The sequence below is a fragment of the Canis lupus genome, chromosome 37 (assembly GCF_048164855.1).
Source record: "Canis lupus baileyi chromosome 37, mCanLup2.hap1, whole genome shotgun sequence".
Classification (NCBI taxonomy): domain Eukaryota; kingdom Metazoa; phylum Chordata; class Mammalia; order Carnivora; family Canidae; genus Canis; species Canis lupus.
The window spans coordinates 17,328,996-17,348,125 of NC_132874.1; the positions used below are offsets into that span (position 1 = coordinate 17,328,996).

Genomic DNA, 19,130 nt, shown 5'->3' on the forward strand with positions numbered 1-19,130 from the left:
TCAGGAATCACGTTGTTTTTGTTCTCTTACCAAAGCCATGGCTTATTTAGCATTTCTCGGACTTTATACGACACTGACTTGCACAAAACCCAGCAGAGCTTTCAAGGGTCCCATTTCTGCATCTGCCACTTTAACAAGAAGGATGCTAAAAACAAGAAACAGAAAACAAAACAAAACAACAACAACAACAACAACAACAACAACAACAACAAAAAACCAGGCAGGTGAGTTTCATGGGTTTTATTTTTCTAAGCTTGAGAAAAGATATTTGTCAGTCAATCGGCACAAAAATTGCAGGACTGCTGTCGAGCTTGGCTCCTGGCAGAGTGTGGGAATGTGCTTTCCTTGTTATTAGTATTCTTCATGGCTGCTTGTTGTCTGCTGGGGCAATTATCTTGCTTTAATTTAGGTCACTAATGATATTATGAGATAGTTTGATGGCGGTGTAATTTCTTTTGATGTTGTTTTTTTGTTCCTATTGCTTATATCAACTCATTCTGATTCCATAAAGACTGAATTCTATACCCACCGAGGGAGGGTGGAGAAGGGAGGGGGAAAGGGAGGGTAGGGGAGGGAGGGAGGTGGTGAGTGGAGCGAATGGCAATGCTGGGCCTTAGGATCTGGCTGCAGTGCTTCTCCATGATGAGGATTTTCTCCTGTGCCGCTCTGCTTCTCTCCCAGCATGAGAGCTGAAGGCTGGGAGATCACACCACACTGCTGGCATCTTGTCAGGGTGGAAATGATTTCCGACAGGCTACCAAAACAATTGGTCCCTCATTTCAGCAGCTTTTACACTAGTTGAAGTCTAATTTATAAGATAGATCATTCGCTTCAGTGACCCCATCTCTGGTCTCCCTCAAGTCTCCCATGCAGAGACTTCATCTGAGAAATACAAAGCTGTCCCAAATCCACCTCTTCCAGTCTCCCTGTCCTTCCCCAACATGGAACCCCTGAATGGACAGCTTGGGAGTTCTAATGACTACCGTTCAATAGAAATGCTTTCCTTGGTGCTCAGCTTCATTTATTTATTTTTCCATTGTATGTAAAACCATAATATTTACTCAAGATGTATGCTTACTAGTTTTAAATGTGTCTTAAAGGAAACCAGCTCTGGAATGTTGATTTCATTGTTCCAAACACTGAAGGAGGGGTGGAGGGGTGACTTTGTGTTCATCTACAGAGATATTATGCGGTCTACAGTTCAACCTGAGTCTTCTGACACTTTGCCTGCCAGGAAAGCTACAGTAGATGTGGAAATGTGAGTCAGAGTTCTCACCAAATTTTCTGGTAGCAGAGAGCCACACATTGAAAAATATCTATGGGATAAATGAAACACTTAGAATTGAAATAGTATTATTTGATCTTATAATTTAGATAATACCATTTAGAAAATATTATTATTGAAATGATACAATTTAGATATTATTTAGAACATGTTATTATCAGAAATGTTATTATTTAGAAGTAGCACTCCAGAAATATTAGTAACTCAGTCTAATAGCATTAAAAAATCCTGACTGATGTCGCAAAATGGTAGCTTGTTCTACTGCTTGTTCTCCTTGGAAACATCAATTTGAACAAGTGTCTATGCATAAAAATGTCTTCACAAAAGCCACGGATTGCAGGTGCTGGGTTACAGCACTTGAATGAAGCACAGAAGGACTCATTGAGGAAGGTAGGAAAGTTAGAGTCACACAACTCCCATAGCCCTTCCCCACACCTGGGCAACCTGGCCGGGAGAGACACCTGCTCCGTGAGAGAAAGAGGAGACAGTGAGTGTCAGACTTCCCTGTGACCCCAGAACCAGCACCAAGCCAACTCTCAGAACCCTCGGGACTCCCCATAACCCAGGCCCCTCCCTCATCCTGGCACCTGCCAGCTCCAATGACCCAGGTGGATCCTGTGACACCAGTCCCCTAATAGGCTCTAATGAATCAAGAAACAAAAAGTGCAAGGAACACAAGCGAAAATAAACAAGTGTGACCACATCAAATAAAAAAGCTTCTGCACAGCAAAAGAAACATGAAGCAAAATAAAAGGGCAACAGTAGAATGGGAGAAGATACTTGCAGATCATCTACCTGAAAGGGGCTTAATATACAAACACACATAAAGGACTCCAGCAACTCAAGAGAACAACACCTGAACAACCTTATTGCAATATGGACGGAGTGTCTGGTGGACATTTTCCCGAAGACCTCCAAATGATATTTTCTAAATTATATGATCAAATAATACTATTTCAATTCTAAGTGTTTCATTTATCCCATAGATATTTTTCAATGTGTGGCTCTCTGCTCCCAGAAAATTTGGTGAGAACTCTGACTCACATTTCCACATTCACTGTAGCTTTCCTGGCAGGCAAAGTGTCAGAAGACTCGGGTTGAACTGTAGACTGCACACTACCTCTGCAGGTAAACACAAAGTCACCCCTCTCCCCACCTCCTTTTTCATTATTATTGTATTTGCCATAGTGATCTGTGATCAGTGATAGGATTCGATGAAGGCTTAGATGACGGTTAGCATTTTGTAGCAATAATGTATTTATTAATTAAAGTCTATGTATTTTTTAGACATAATGCTATTGCACACTTACTCAATTACAGTGCAGTGTGAACACACCTTCTGTATGCACCAGAAAACCAAAAGATTATTTGACTTGCTTTATTTTAACAATCGCTTTATTGCAGTGGTCTAGAACCAAGCATGCAGTATCAACAAAACATGCCTGTACTTAGGAGTTGTTAAGAGAGTAATCTTAAATGTCTTCTCACACACACACACACACACACACACACACACACACATGCACGCACACATGGAAATCATAATTATGTAAAGAGATGGAGATATTAGTCTTATGGTGATTTTCATTTTATAATATATACATGTCTAATCATCATATCGTACAATTTATATTTTCATATGTGTCAATAATACCTCATTAAAAAGCTGGCGGAGGGAAGCTGAGGTGCATTCTTTGGGTTGTACAGTCCATCCAGGGAAGCAGTGAATTCCATATCCAAACCCTCATTTGAAACTGCTAAAAGCCATAAACAATGCAGTTCAGGAGAATACTAGTTAATGCACACTTTCCAGCTTTTGTGTCATCGTGGAAATTTACCGACTGCTACACAAAACTACTTTAAGTTGGCCTGGAAAGCACATTTCTCCACATTTGACACAGAAGCCATCACCCTCAGTGACCACTGTTCTCAGAACCATAACAAAACCCCAGAGTCTGTTTTTTTTTTTTTTTTTTTTTTTTTTTTTTTTGCTATTCCAGATTTATTTGTCCAACTACTCAGCCAGGTTCACATTTAGATCTCTGGAGATGTGGAAGTAGCTGTTTCCATTAGTCATCTGTGCATCATCACCGAGGTTATTAAAGAAGACCGTTACTTCTGAGGATTCTGTCCAAGTTCTAGCTACTTAGTATTTATTGAATCACGAGCTCTTAAAAGTGATGGGAGTAGAATGCTCAAAAGTTTTTTATTGTTGGAGTAAACTTTTTTTCTTTTTACACCAGGAGTGTTAGCTTTTAATTTCAAAATTCTTCCTACTATATTTTTTTCCGACGAGATCCTGGTTTGACACCAAAATAATTTAAAAAAATAAAATAAAAAATAATTAAACAAGAATAAAGGGATGGGGATTATTGTCCAAAAAAAAAAATGAACAGGTGCCTATCACATATGGTGAATACAGTATTTTTAAATCACAAAATGAACACAAAAACTGGAGAACATGAATCCAAGGAAGGAGGCAGTAACTTCCATGTGTCAGATACCTTGCTAGGCAGTCTGCTAGGTTGAACTCCTCTCATGAAGTTTATATTCTATGTGTGTGCCCAGAGCGGGGAAATCAGAGTTTGCCAAGGAAAACATGAAATAAATTGCAGATGGGCCACAAACACTTTGAAAACCTCCTGCCATACTTACCTGTGTCCCTGAAGAGTCCAGTATGATATACAGCATATTGAGTATGCAATAAGATGAACAGGCTGGGGTAACCATAAGTTATTTGATTTAGGGAAACAGAACAGCAAAGTCACTTAGGGTCATCTCTCTGTGACTCAATGGAGTATTCCTACAATTTCTTTGTTTTCACCTGGAAAACATGTCTCATTCAATTTGCTTTTTCTCATCTCTAATATCAGTATAGAGATAGAGAAGTATATAGCGGACATATGCACTGCATGTAGAATTTTAAAATGTTTCTGTTTAAAGGCCAGCCAATATTAAGCTTTGTGTTTTGCTTAAGCTTTGCCGTATGGAGTCCTTAACCTGTGGGATCTGATGCTAGCTCCAGGTAGACGGCATCCGAATTGAGTTCTAGGACACTCACTGGTGTTGAAGAGTTGCTTGCCGGAGTGAGACACTCCCCCTCCCACACACACACACTCTAGAATTTGTATCAGAATCAATAATGTCTTAATCTCATGTGATTTGGAAGAAAAGGTGATATGTTGAAAGTAGCACTAACTTGAGATTCAGGGAAGCTTGATCCTAGTGAGGATCTATGGTAGATAGGACTTCACAGTTTTCATCTGGCCATTTTGACTCTCTGAGCTTCGACTTTCTAGTTTTTTAAAAAATAGTAGACTATTTTATTTATTAAAAATAGTAGACTATTTTATTTATTAAAAAATAGTATCTATTTTTTGAAGATTGTATTTATTTATTCATGAGAGACCCAGAGAGAGAGGCAGAGACACAGGCAGAGGGAGAAGCAGGCTCCCTGCAAGGAGCCCAATGCAGAACTTGATCCCAGGACCCTGGGATCATGACCTGAGCCAAAGCCAAGACCCTCAACCGCTCCGCCACCCAGGTGCCCCTGGACTAACTAGTACCTAAAGTCACTTTCACTCTGAAGTCTTATGGATCTTTCAAAATCAGTTGCAAATTGAGATTCGGTTGGAAATATGTCTTGCCTCATTTGAATCAGTTCAAGATTGGAAATTCAACAACTTACATTCTTGCTGTCAATTCCCTCTACCTTCCTAACTTTGGGAAACCTTTTTCTGTTTGCTTAATACCTTACTCCAGTTTTCCTAACATCTTCAAGCCAACAGATGAGCCAAACTAGGGGGAAAAAAAAAAGAAATAGGAAGTAGACACAGAAGTACTCTAAACCAGCTTGGCTTTATGTAGTCTTGTTTAAGGAGAACTTCCAAATTCCAGCTGTGTCCATTTAAATGTCTCCTTAAATGAAACTGACAGAGGGAGAATAGGATCCAATTAGCAAGAGTTTCTTTTCCTTGCATCTGATAAGTTAACATCTGTGCCTTCTGATAAAGGCACTCTAATTTTTTTTTAGTGGCATTTGCACTATTCATTAGTTCCCTTTTACTACAAATAGCTAACTCCAAAAAATGCCCCAGGGCTACAATGAATTGTCAGACAGGTGGTAGAGAGGTATCACCTTAGAAGGAAGCCTCTCCAGGTATACATTTGTGTTTCCACATTAACAATATACATTGAAACGTGAGTGCAAACTTTGTTAGTCATGCTGGGTTTTTTTTTTTTTTTTTTTTTAATACTCTCAAACAATGATTCATTTAATATAGTAAGAATATGATGATAATGATGACAAGGTTAGTTACTAATTTATAGTTATCTTCTGATTCTCTTAAAGGTACGCTTAGCTTTTAAGTAAACACTGGCTTTTTTTTTTTTTTTCTTTAATTATGTGTCCCTGGTTTTGGATAGGAGAAATTTTTTGTTGTTTTGCCCTCATTCCCAAATGTCAGGCCCTCAGGTTATATTATTGTTTGGAGAATTCTCACTTCTCCTCGGGTTTTTCTGCCAAACTCCCTTGCTCTATCATGTCTGACAATGTCCTCTAGAGCCACCATCTGTCAGCAAGCACCTCTATCCTTCTGTTCTTCATATAAAAGTCCTCCTCCTCTGTCTTAAAGGAATTCAGAAAACTTACAGTCAGTCCATTTAACAAGAAGCTCCTGGTTCTCACAAGCTCCACCTTTCAATACCATAAGGTCAAAAGATAATGTCTCCTCACCTCTGTGCAGCAACCTCTTCTCTCATGAGACTCCACAAATCAATTTTTTCACAACATTCAGTCGATCTTTTTTCTCCATTCACAGCCTTTAAAAACAAAAACAAAACAAAAAGCAAAAGTGAACCTATTTTAATGCCCACAGGGCTAAGAGGTTTTGTCCTGGATTTTGTGTGGCCCTATCAAGGTGGCTAGGGAATCTGTTTTATAGCCTTTGTAGCACTAGAAGGCTCTCACTCAAATTATCACTTGGCCATTGATCATTTCAAATATATAACATAATTATCCTATTATTTGATAGCAAGCAGAAGGAGGGTTTAAAGTCAGATGTCAGACTGGTTTCACACTGAATGTTATCACAGCAAGTATGTAATGTTCTATATGTAGAAGGTTCCAGGTTAGTATGTCTTAAAATGTGGACAAACCCAAGGACTGCTAGTGTGAAGAAATGTTGACAATTCCCCTCTACCTTAAACAAATCTGGAATTGGACAACATTATCAAAAACAACTGCTTCACAGCTCTAGAAAATGGCCAGTAGCAAACAAAAATAGAGGCCCTTGAGCTCCAGATACAAAGAGTAAAGTCTATTGTTACCAGGGGATCCTTGCTGGGAGGTGTTCCATTTTCCTCTTTCCCCAGTTCAGTTAAGTTTGTAGTGCTATGAAGGCGGGACTGGTTGTAAAAATGAGCAGCTCTGTTGCTAGAGGAGGCTAATCTGATTTGGCACAGGGCAGAAATCCAACACCCCGGGACATTGTCAATAAAAGCAGCAAACTCAGTAGGAAACAAGAAGGGTAAACGAGAAGGTGGAGTTATGCTGGGATGAGCAGCAGAATGCTACTAGCCAGGCATTTAACAAGGACATCTTACATGTCAGAGAGCCATAGAGAGACTAAGTAAGCTCTGCACATGTGTATGCCTGACTAGGAGGCTGCATGACATTTAAATGCACTCCCTGTATCGCACACAAATCTTTCAGGAAAGGATGCAAGCCTTTGTTGGTGTGTTGTGTTTGAGGACAAGATCTGCCTAAATGATTTCCAAACCACCAAACTATGCAGGCACAGGTGTGATCCTTAGGATATAAGACTAAAACATAAAAATGATAATTAAAAAAAAAAAAAAAAAACAAGACACTGAACAGAGACACAGTGGCCACACACTGTAAGAGTAGACCGAGCACACAGATAGAGTCCAGGCAAGTTATTAAAAATAAATAAATAAATAAATAAATAAATAAATAAATAAATAAATAAATAAAAACAGAGATAATAACAGCCAACCTGGGAAAATAATCAGAATCCAAAGTCACTATAATAAATTACCTAATATTGGGGCATGTGGGTGGCTCAGTGGTTGAGTGTCTGCGTTTGGCTCAGGTCATGATCCAGGGATCCTGGAATAAAGTACCATATCAGTCTTCCCACAGGGAGCCTGCTTCTCTCTCTGCCTATGTCTCTGCCTCTCTTTCTGTATCTCTCATGAGTAAATAAATAAAAAATTTTAAAAATAAATAAATAAATAACCTAATATTTCAGTGTTTTCAGCCAAAAGAGCAGCCAACCAACAGGAAAGTGTGAACCACACACAGGAAAAACAAGTAACAAAACTCTCTAAGAGTGGATAAAATTGCTGGTTTTAGTAGAAAAGTCTTCAAAAGAGCTGTGACATGTAAACATGTTAAAAAAATTAAAGAAAAACATGATGATAATGAATCAAGAAGTAGGGATTACAATAACAAATGGAAACTCTGAAAAGAACCATGGGGAAGTTCTGGAGTTGAAAGTACAATAATTGAACGGAAAAATTTACATGAGCTCAATGGCAGGTTTGGCATAACAGAAGCAAGAACAAGTAAGCCAAAAGATAGAATAGCAGATATCATCCACAAGAAAACCAGAGAGGAAAAGGACTGCAGAAAAATGAACTGAGAATCAGAGACTTTTAGGACGACTATCAGTCTACCAAGGAAAGAAAGAAAGGAGGAGGAAAAAGTACTGAAAAAATAAATGCTTATAATTTCCAACATTGGATGAAAAAATTACTATATAAATTCAAATAAACCAAATTCAAAATAAACCAAACAGGATAAATTCAGAGACCTACATCTACCTCATCGTGGTTAAACTGTTGAAAGACCAAGAGAAAGGTAAAAATCTTAAAAGTATCAAGAGAGGGATCCCTGGGTGGCGCAGCGGTTTAGCACCTGCCTTTGGCCCAGGGTGCGATCCTGGAGACCAGGGATCGAATCCCACATCTGGCTCCCAGTGCATGGAGCCTGCTTCTCCCTCTGCCTGTGTCTCTGCCTCTCTCTCTCTCTGTGACTATCATAAATAAATAAAATTTTTAAAAAAAGTATCAAGAGAAAACTGACTTGTTTGCAGAACACTATAAATAAAAGTTGACCTTTTATCATAAACAGTGGAGGCCTGAAGGTAGCAGAATGGCAAATTTGAAGTCTTGAACATAAGACAAAACCAAACCAAACCAGTTTGTCAACCAAAAAATCTTTGTCCAATAAGACTGTCTTTCAAAAGTGAAGGAAAAATAAAGGCGTTCCTAAATAAACCATGGCTGAGAAAATTGATTCATAGCAGAACTGTTGTAGAAGAAAAACTGAAGCAAGTTCTACAAACTGAAAGAGAATCACACCAAATGGTAACCCAAATCAAGGGAAAGATGTAAAAAGTATTGGTGATGGAAAATACACCAGTAGATATAAGAAAACCTATTACTATCATTTACATTACATATCAAAACCTATTACTTAAAAATTTCTTTCAAAATCATAAACAATAATTATGGCACTACATTTATGGCTTTATAGCATATACACATGTATTATATATGGCCATCAGAGCTGTAAGAAATGGGAAGGGAAAGAGTTATACTGGAGCAAAGTTACTTTATTTTACTGGAATTAGGTCACTATTAACCTAAAGTAGAGTATTAAAAAAAGTAAAAGGCTTATTGTAATCTCTATAGCAACTACTATAAAAATAACTCAAAAAAAATCAATAGGGAACTAAAATTGTACACAAAAAAATCCATTTTTAACATAAAAGAAGGCAGTACAAGAGGAACAAAATTTGGACATGTAGAAAAGAGATGCAAATTAGCCAACAATACTAACTATATCAATTATCACACTACCTGTCAACAAAACACTCTAAGCAAAAAGTGCACATTGTAAGACTGGATCAAAAAAATCTAGATCCAACACTCTACAAGAGAAACACATTAGAATCAGGGACAAATAGGTTAACTATAAAAATACAGAAAAAAAAAATGTATAGCATCCAAATGGTAGCCACAAGAGCACTGGAGTAACTACATCAATACCAGAAAAACAATAGACTCTAAAACAAAAGATATTGTCTTATGTATTATTATTGTATCATGTTAGGAATATATAGTGCAAATATACATAAATGCATATACATCTAAATGAAGAGCATCCAAAACTGACAGGAAAGAAAGGTGAAATCAATAATTTAACCATTGGAATCAGTTCAATATCCTACCCTTACTATCTGCTAGATCTAAACATTAAATGGCACAATTAAACATCACTGTCAAACCACTGTGAACTAACTCATATTTATAGAACATTATACCCAGTAACAGCAGAATATACTTAAAAAAAAAAAAAAAACAGACACAGAATAATCTCTACATGAGACCAAATGCTAGGTTATAAAGCAACTCTCAACAAATTTAAAATGAATTAAAATTATTCAAAGTATGTTCCCTAATCACAATAAAACAAAATTAGAAATGAACAACAGAAAGACGTTTGGGAAATCCTTACATATTTTAAAAATTAGACACTATGCTTCTAAATAATCGCTACATCCAAGAAGAAACAAACAGAAAAATTAGAATGTATTTAAACTGAATGAAAATGAAAACTCAATATATCACAGTTATATTACATGTTAAAACAAGAATGAGGGGATCCCTGGGTGGCTCAGCGGTTTAGCGCCTGCCTTTGGTCCAGGGCACGATCCTGGAGTCCCGGGATGGAGTCCTGGGATCGAGTCCCACGTCGGGCTCCTGGCATGGAGCCTGCTTCTCCCTCCTCCCTCTGCCTCTCTCTCTCTCTCTCTCTCTCTCATAAATAAATAAATACATAAATACATAAATCTTAAAAAAACGAACAAACAAGAATGAACCTCAAAGACATTATGCTAAGTTAAAGAAGCCAGACACAAAAGAATATCTACTGCATGGTTCCATTTGTATGAAATTTCAGAAAATTCAAAGTTATAGTGACACAAAGCAGATCAGGAGCAGCCAGGTGCTTGGGGTGGGGTGGGATGGGGAGGTGGTGCAGAGATTGAAAAGGCATAAGGGAACTTTGTAGGGTGACAGAAATATTCTAAAACTAGATATGCTAATGCTTGTATGACTTTCTAAATTTGTTAGGAATAATTTGTTAGGAATAATTCAGTTGAGCACTTGCAATGGGCCCATTTTTAGGTGGGTAAATTATACCTCAATACAGCTGTTAAATAAAAAATAATAAATGTATTGAAAAATATGTTTAAAATATGGTCAAAATCTGGAAAACACTCTGTGGAATAACTTGGGGATGTGTATTTATTTCTCAGAAATAACCGCCATAGGTCTTTGTTTATTTTTGTTTTTTTTTTTTTAATTTTATTTTATTTATTCATGAGAGACACAGAGAGAGAGAGGCAGAGACATAGGCAGAGGGAGAAGCGGGCTCCATGAAGGGAGCCTGATGTGGGACTCGATCCCAGGACTCCAGGATCACGACCTGAGCCAAAGCCGGATGCTTAACCACTGAGCCACCCAGGCGTCCCAAGGTCTTTGAATTGAAAACAAAGTCTTTGACTAAGATACCCAAAATTACAAAGCCCCATTCTTCTAAGAGAAAAATACAAGATGGCAACGGCATTCTGAGCATTCAGAATGGGTGACTAGCTGTTATGCATTTCCTGTGTCTTGTATTTCCAAGATATTTATTTATTTATTATTAATTATTTTTTATTTATTTATTTATTTATTTATTTATTTATTTATTTATTTTTACAAGATGTTTAAAGTACACAACTGCAATAATAAAAATCACTGAAATTAACAAGTATAGATGCCAGAATGTGAAGTAAGCCTAGAACTGAGCAGGTGGCAGCCAAAGAGATGAGTTTCAATTAATCTGGTCAATACATGAAGTGGATCCTGTTTGTAGTGAGCATTTGAAAAGGCGTCACCATCTACTTGTATTTCCAAATCACGGTCTCACGTTCCCCGTGGAGCTCCTTTTTAGCAGTTGCCTGTATAAGTTATTTACTGTCACCATAATGCTGCACAGCTGCAACACTTCAGTGCTATATAAAAACAAGCGTTTCTTCTTCACTCACCTGGAGACAGCAGAGTAGGCTACACTGCCCTGTTGATCTTGACTGAGTTCTTAATGCTATTGGCTGGTGTCTAATGACCTCAGTGGGACAACTCAGCCCTGCTCAGAATGTCTCATCGGACCAGCAAGCTGGCCTAAGCGTATTTTCAGGACAAAGGCATTGGAAGAGGAAGGAGAAAGTGTAGACCGCAAGTTCTTTTTCAGCTTTTGCTTTGTGTCATGTTTTCTTAAAAATTAATAGTGTGGCCCAGCTCAGAATCGAGTCATGGGTAGAATGCCACACTCAAAAGGGAAGAGCAAAGTACAGGATTGGAGGTATGAAGACTCAAGAACACTTTAATTATTGATCTATCACATCTTCCTATCTTTGGAATAAAATTCACATGCATTACCTAGCACCCTAGACTCACAGTCCCTTTTTTCCCTCAACTACTGTATCTTTCCATTCCCCTTTTACTACTAACTCCTGTAGCCTCACCCTCAGGTTTTTTTGTTTGTTTAATTCCAACTCTCAATCTAAACTCCAAGAACCCACTTAGTGAATAAATCATTTCATCTGTTCCAGCTTTATCCTTCCATGACTACACTTTTCCAACCTCAACGTGATTGTGTTTCTCTCCAAGGATTATGTTGGCTTTTCATGGATTCATTTCTTTCCTCAATGCCTTGGGACTTGGCTATTATTAGTTGAACCCGTTTGTTGTTGTCATTGCTCTTCTGACGTACTCTCTTGGAAAAAAATCCTACATACAAATGAAGTCAACTAGACATCTTTTCTACTTTTATACTTGGGACATTTAGTGATGCTGGGGAAAACCCGTAGAGCTTTGCTGGGGCAGAGGTGGCTGCCCATCCTCAAAAGAGAAACACTGCCTTTTCAGTGTTAATTTGCTGCTGTGAAGCAGCTTCCTGGCCAAGTGGTACATTTTTCCAGTACCTTCTATATGGAGCTGTGTCACTGATGTTGTCCAATGGAATGAACTCAGGGTCTCACTTCTAGAAAGGACCACAAAGTATACCTTCTGTGTTTCTCTGAGCTAATCCTCTTTCTCCACTTGTCAGCTGGCCACAGAGTATCCAGCAAAGAACTCTGAGGCTCCAAGGATGACAAAGCCACAAAATGGAAAGAGCTTGAGTGGCTAAAGGAATATGAAAAAGGTCACCGAACAACCACACTGCAATCAACATGAGCAGGATATACGTTTATTGTGTTAGGCCACTGAGATATTGAGGTAGATTCCTTCAGCAACGTATACCACATGTCTCATATAATCCATGCATATACGCGTGCATTGAGATCTGTGGTCTGCAAGTCCACTGAAATTCACAATACGGTTCTGTGATCCTGAGCCAGGTTGCCCACAGTTTTCTTTAGCTTCAGTGGGACCTTTCAACCATGGTCCCACACCATTTCTTCCGTCTTCACATTGCAAATTATACATGCGCCCACAACTCCATCACTCAAAGATAAACTTGCTCTTTTTCACAAAAATAAAATTCTCCCTTCCTCCTCTCAGAAATACATGTGCCAAGAAAATATAAAACGTGCCCAATTTTATAGAGGCTCAGAGTGAATCAAATGTTCTTTGACAATTGTTTAAGCGCATCAGGAAAATAAACTCCTTAAGAGCTGGTGGGTAGTGTAGGCTTTGACTTTAAACTTTTGAAATAAATTACTGGTAAAAAAAAAAAATGTATGTCATAGGACAGCAACTAAAGCCGGTTACAAGTGACATGTTATTAGAAGGCCTTACTCAGTCTATGAAATAGGACTGCCTTTACTAAACTCTCTTCTTGCGGGCTGGGATGAAAGTTTGCTAGTCCTGTGGAGTCATTGTTCCTAACATTTTAGAATTTGTGGCATACATTCAAATGCTGAAATACTAGTTAGTTCAAAGTACTGTAAAATCTCAAAACACTGAATAAGCAAACACTAGAGTACCATCGTCCTCTGTTATGGAGTGTCTTTAAAAGGTCTATAGTTATTTCATTATGTGCTTTTTCAGAACTGTGATGGTCTTACATAGAATTTCTGCCTTGAACTTGCTCTGTTAAACTCACAAGGAACATTTCAACATTTGCCATTAGACCCCAGGCTCTTATTTTGCAACTGGCTTTTCTTTAGACTAAAACTAAGCTGAATGCTGCTGTTAATCACTTCATAGGATTTGTTCTAGAAGGTGTTGTGTCCGACAAACATTGTCCTAACACAGTAAGTTTCCTTCCCCAATCTTGTTTTCAAGTTATTGACACAACTGTAAAGGGCTCAGAAACTCACTTGTATATTATAAAAGCCTGGCTGAGGATGACTTTTTTATTTTTATTTTTATTTTATTTTATTTTATTTTATTTTATTTTATTTATTTTATTTTATTTTATTTATTTTATTATTTTATTTTATTTTATTTTATTTTATTTTATTTTATTATTTTATTTTATTTTATTTTTTATTTTATTTTATTTTATTTTATTTTATTTTATTTTATTTTATTTTTTTATTTTATTTAATTCTGAGGATGACTTTTGCAGAGAAATTAGAATGGATAACCCAAACTTCAAAAATCACAGTAGAAATGATCTGTTTTAGAAGTGATTCCATGGAATACTACTGAAGATTTTTAGGATGCAAATGAACGTATAATATCTAAGGGCCGTGAAGAGAAAGACATTTTAGAGCATGGGGAAAAAAAAAAAAGTCAAGTCCAGGAGACTTTATTTACTTTTCATACTAAAATATACTTTGATTTTAAAAGAGAGAGAGAAAGAAAGAGAACAGCAAGATACTCTTAGGGATCAGGGCTCCATAAAATAATGTTTCCTTCAGGGACAGGAATGTGTAGGGGATTTCAAGGACCATCAATGTCAAAAAGATTAAAAGAGGAGTAGTATACAGGGGTACAGAGGCACGTCTAAAAGTAGTGCCCTTTCATCTGGCAAAGCAGTTTCATGAAATGTTAAAAAGCCACGTGTCTATCTTTTCTGTATCGCATGAAATCCTCAAGACAGGAATAATGATTGTTTCAGAAACCTATACAAAAAGGAGACTGTGGCATTAATTTACCAATCAATGAGCCATTTCAGCTGATCCTCCAAGCAATTGAGAAGTACACATCATTATTAAACAAAAAGCACCATTCTCTATGCCAAGCATACATCATAATTTTAAGTAATAATACCTTACATTTGTGTAGCACTTCGGAGTTTATGAAACACTTTTATGTACATTATCACATTTATCAACCTCTAAAAGGAGAAGAAAAATTTAAGGCAAGGAAAGGGATTAATATTAGTGTTGCACTGGATAAATGAGGGTGAGTCTCTAGAATAATAGAAGTCCTCAACAAATCTTTATCAGAAACTGATGAATTGCCCATCTCAACTTCATTATCCTTATCATGAGCACTTATGAGAGAAATGAAAAATTGATGAGGACCGTCATAATCAAAGAGAATAAATGTTTCTCTGTTAAAGTGAATGCATAATCTTTCCAGGAATAAAATAACAATATTCATTCATTATTAAATTCTGAGAATGCTGACACCAAATCTCATTTCAACCAGTGAAGGAAATTAACAATATAGAAGAATCCTGTTTGGATAGGGTGTTGTTAAACTGTATACCCATATCTAGATATTTTTCCCTTAAGATCTACTACTCTGCCTGTCTCCACTGGGGAATATTTTTGGAATTTATTTATGATACAATGAAGGCTCATTTTTTATAGAGGTAGATTGGGTACCTTCTAAAAACAGATGGAGAAAACACCAGAGACACGCCACGACTTACATGTGGAAGAAGTTAACAGCATCTTAAAACAAGTGAACTTTTCCTGAATGATCAGTTTTCATGAATATTGCCATGTTTGCTTTATTATCCCCTATACCATCTTAGCCCCGCCTTACGCAAATATAAAGAAAAACAATTTACTCCATTAAGTAATTGCCTATATTCTCTAGCTGATCCTATCGATTATTTCTATTACACTGATGGAAATTAAAATAGAAAAAGGTGATATTACCCCATTAGCTGCTTAAAAATGTTCATTAGTAATGTACTTAAGATGAAGTACTTTTTACCACACCCCGAAATCAAACTTTCAAAGAAATATCAAATATGAGTGAGCAAAAGAAAAGAACAAACAGAAGAATTTTAACATTTCCCATTATCAACAGATAACCACGGCAAAAATCTCAGTTTTGTTCTTCAGTCCTTTTCTCTGTGACTATGCATATGTGTATTTTTGCATGTGTCTGGGTATTGTGTCTGTATGAATCTATGCATATATCTGTGTATATTTCTGTGTGTGTGTGTGTGTGTGTGTGTCCTATAGCTGGGCATTTATGTAACTCAGTGCAATATTGTGATTTATAAGAAACATATTTGGTCAATTTCATATATATATTTCTTATATATATATTTGGTCTTTGTCCACAGTTCCTGGCTCACAGCTCCCCAAAACCCTTCGAATTTCCTAAGTGTTGGGAGTGATAAATATGTCTTCTGTTATGTTAATGAAGGTGACTTTTGGACTCTACCCAAGGGCAAGGGGCTAGTTATCAGAAAGACCGACCATGTGCTTAGAGGTTTGGAACTTTCAGCCTCATACCCTGACTTCCAGGGAGGGGCTGGAGATTGATCAGCAATTATGACCATGCAATGAAGTCTTCATAAACAAACAAACAAACCCACAACAATTAAAAAAAAAAAAAAAACTAGATTCAAAGAGCTTCCGGGTTGGTAAATATGGAGGTGAGAAGGTGATGGGTTCTAAGAGCGTGGAAGCTACACACCTTTTTCCCATACTTTGCCCTATGCATCTCTTCATCAGGCTTTTGGTTCAGATCCTTTATCATATCCTTTAATAAATTGGTAAGTGATAAGTATTTCCCTAAGTCCTTTGAGCCTCTCTAGCAAATTAAAAGAACCTGAGGAAAAGGTCATTGGAATCTCCAGTCCTTAGCTGGTAAGTCAGGAGCACAAGTAGTATGGGGCTTGCAACTGGCATCTGAGATGGGGGCTCAGTGTGAAAGTCCTTGAGTTGACTGAATATTGACTTCAAACTGGACAAAATAGTTTCGTTCATTTGGCAAGTTACTTACGAGGAATTTGGTAAGAAATAGATCTTTAAAGACTATGTAGGGTCAATTTCTTAAAGGGGCTTTAACTTTTCAAGGGATTTTGAACTAAAATATTCTACAATTTCTGAAATTATCCACTTGTCTTTTGAAAAAACTATCTTGCAGCATTTAAAAATTTCTATTTTGGGACACCTGGGTGGCTCAGTGGTTGAACATCCATGTTTGGCTCAGATTGTGATCCCGGGGTCCTGGGATCGAGTCCCACATCAGGTTCCCTGCAGGGAGCCTGCTTCTTCCTCTGCCTATGTCTCTGCCTCTCTCTCTCTCTCTTTCTCTCTCTCTCTCTCTCTCTCTCTGTCTGTCATAAATAAATAAATAAATTCCTTAAAAAATAAAAAAAAAATTAAACTTTTAAAGTTCATACTTTTTCACAGAAGCACAAAATTTGTAACCAATCCTATTGCTTCTAATAAGAGCCCTATTATATTGATTCAGAAAAATCATCTTTGAGGTCATTTTGCTATTGGAAGTAGATATTTATCTTAGTTCAGAGTTTTTTTCCCTTCCTAATCAATGTCATTAATATCAAATATCAAAAAAGTTTCATTTCTGAAGAAGGCACAGGAAAAAAAGAAGATATTGAATTAAAAATACATTTTAGAAAGTGGACTACCAAAAGAAAGAACTTTTAATCATCACCATCATCTTTTCTCTATTTTTTGAGTAATGTCAAAGCAAAAAGCATAGCAGCTAGCTTGTCCTGCCCTTTGAGGAACTTGCACAGTAAACAGTGTGTGCAATATTATGGCACCGGCATCCACACAATGGAATATCACTGACCATTTAAATGTTCTTGTTATTGCTAAGAAAAATGTGGTTTTAATATAGCATGTACTTATGATTCCATTTTGGAAACACGTATGTTCATCTGTTTCGAAAGAAATGATTATAAAACTGTATTTGAGTACATTAGAATGTGTCCTTTTTCACTGCTCTCTGAACTTTTTACATTTTCTCTAAGGAAACTATATCCAACTATATCCTATGTAGAAACAGAAAGTTTTGATTTTCAAATGGAACAAAAAGTTTACTGTTGGTGTGGTTAAAAAGGTTGGTAAATCTCTGTCCTAAAAATAACTAAAAAAGAAGATAATCTATTGTGTAACAGTGAACATATAATTGATATTAGACCAAGTAGGAAATTGGAAGTTGAGGATTCTCTGCCTGACCTGATCCTTGAATTATGCTTTTATCTCAAAGAAGGCCCAAACTTTTTGCCTTTTCTCTAGTTTTCTTGAACCTGGTAGTCACAGACTGGCGATAGACATGTGATTGCATATACAGTTCCCATTTTGCTCACTGAGGGTTCAGGCAGCCGCTCAACATGGCTGAAATTTCAAGAGATCAAATCAAGAAGATGTTACCAAGTTGGAACATAACAGCTAGACCTTGCCCCTGTCCCAAGTCATCGAGTGCAAGGAAATTAAGTATAAATTTCTAAAATAAGTAAACTGATATAGAAGGGGGGGCACTCTTGAAATTCAGGGGAGAGTTTGTAGGTCGGAGGCCTGTATTTGCACTGTTTCTTTTACAACTGCCCCTCATTGGAAGGACAAGAAAGAAGCCACAGGAAGGGTAGCAATGCTGCAAACCCAAGAAGGTGAGACATTTTCAGGAGAAAATTTGACAGATTCAATGGCTTATAATTTTTTTTTTTCCTTTCTCTTTTTCAAGAATTTCCCCTAAGATTAGGAGTATCAGACATTGACATCAGACTCAGGGAACTGACCCGTAAAGTAATTAGAAGAGGAATTCCCCCCACACCCCGCCCTCTGGTCCCAGAGCTGGGTCAGATGAAAGGCGCCTCTGTTTACTTCCTGATCCGTCTAATTTCTGTAACAAGGACCATCCCAAACTCATCTCCCAGCAGCTGCTATAACTGAAACTCAAGAGATTGCCCCAGGCACCATGGCACCTTCTTAGAGCTGTCGACCCTAATGGATTAGTCTCCTTAGCACAGGTGGCAATTTAACAGGAGACCAAACTTTTACACTAGTAAGAGACCACTGAAAATCACTTCAAAGACCACAGGCCCCAAGCAGACCTAAGAAAACACAGGGTTTTCTAAAATGTGTGTCAACTGTCCATCCTCACTTTTCAAAGGAAGGTGATTATGGGAGCAGTGGGAGACACAGGGAGCAACGATTAATAAAATTTCAAAATTAAAAAAAAAATCATATTTTCATGAGGAGTTCCATGACTTGGTGTTAATGAGGAAATATACATTTAGGGACCCATATTTGCATAGGGCTGAATTGTATTTCAAACAAAATATTACCAGATTTTTGCCAGAGAAACTTTTTCCAGTCCTACGAAAAGCAACATCAAGGATTAAGTTTCTTCTTTTTTTATCTTACAACAATTCCCATTTTTTAAAAATATTGAAAACCTTAAGAAAAGGAAAAATTCATGTCATCCTTTTCACAATAGCCCAGCATTTAAATTAATCCACTTGCATAAAAATGTTGGTAAATAGGGCATAACACATATACCACACTATTTCTTAACTTACAGTGAAAGCTCATGAAAGAATTCAGAAAGCAGATGAGTCAGATGTTAGACAAAGACCAGAGTAGTTGAAAGACAG

At 37.2% G+C, this 19,130-nt stretch overlaps 1 long non-coding RNA gene across 8 annotated transcripts in view; it reads right to left on the reverse strand.

The window, feature by feature from the left end:
* Positions 1–257: 257 nt before the first annotated feature.
* Positions 258–19,130, reverse strand: part of LOC140626454 (uncharacterized) — a 36,094-nt gene continuing 17,221 nt past the window's right edge. For 3 of the 8 annotated variants that reach the window (XR_012025604.1, XR_012025606.1, XR_012025599.1), the window contains 2 exons: positions 6,021–6,106; positions 3,271–3,584 (listed from right to left, as the gene is read on the reverse strand). This is a non-coding gene — a long non-coding RNA (uncharacterized lncRNA). Of the gene's footprint in view, positions 755–2,928; positions 3,043–3,268; positions 3,585–4,785; positions 5,215–5,635; positions 5,913–6,020; positions 6,107–19,130 lie in introns of those variants that run through there. The other 5 variants (XR_012025602.1, XR_012025603.1, XR_012025605.1 and 2 more) reach the window with 5 other exon arrangements.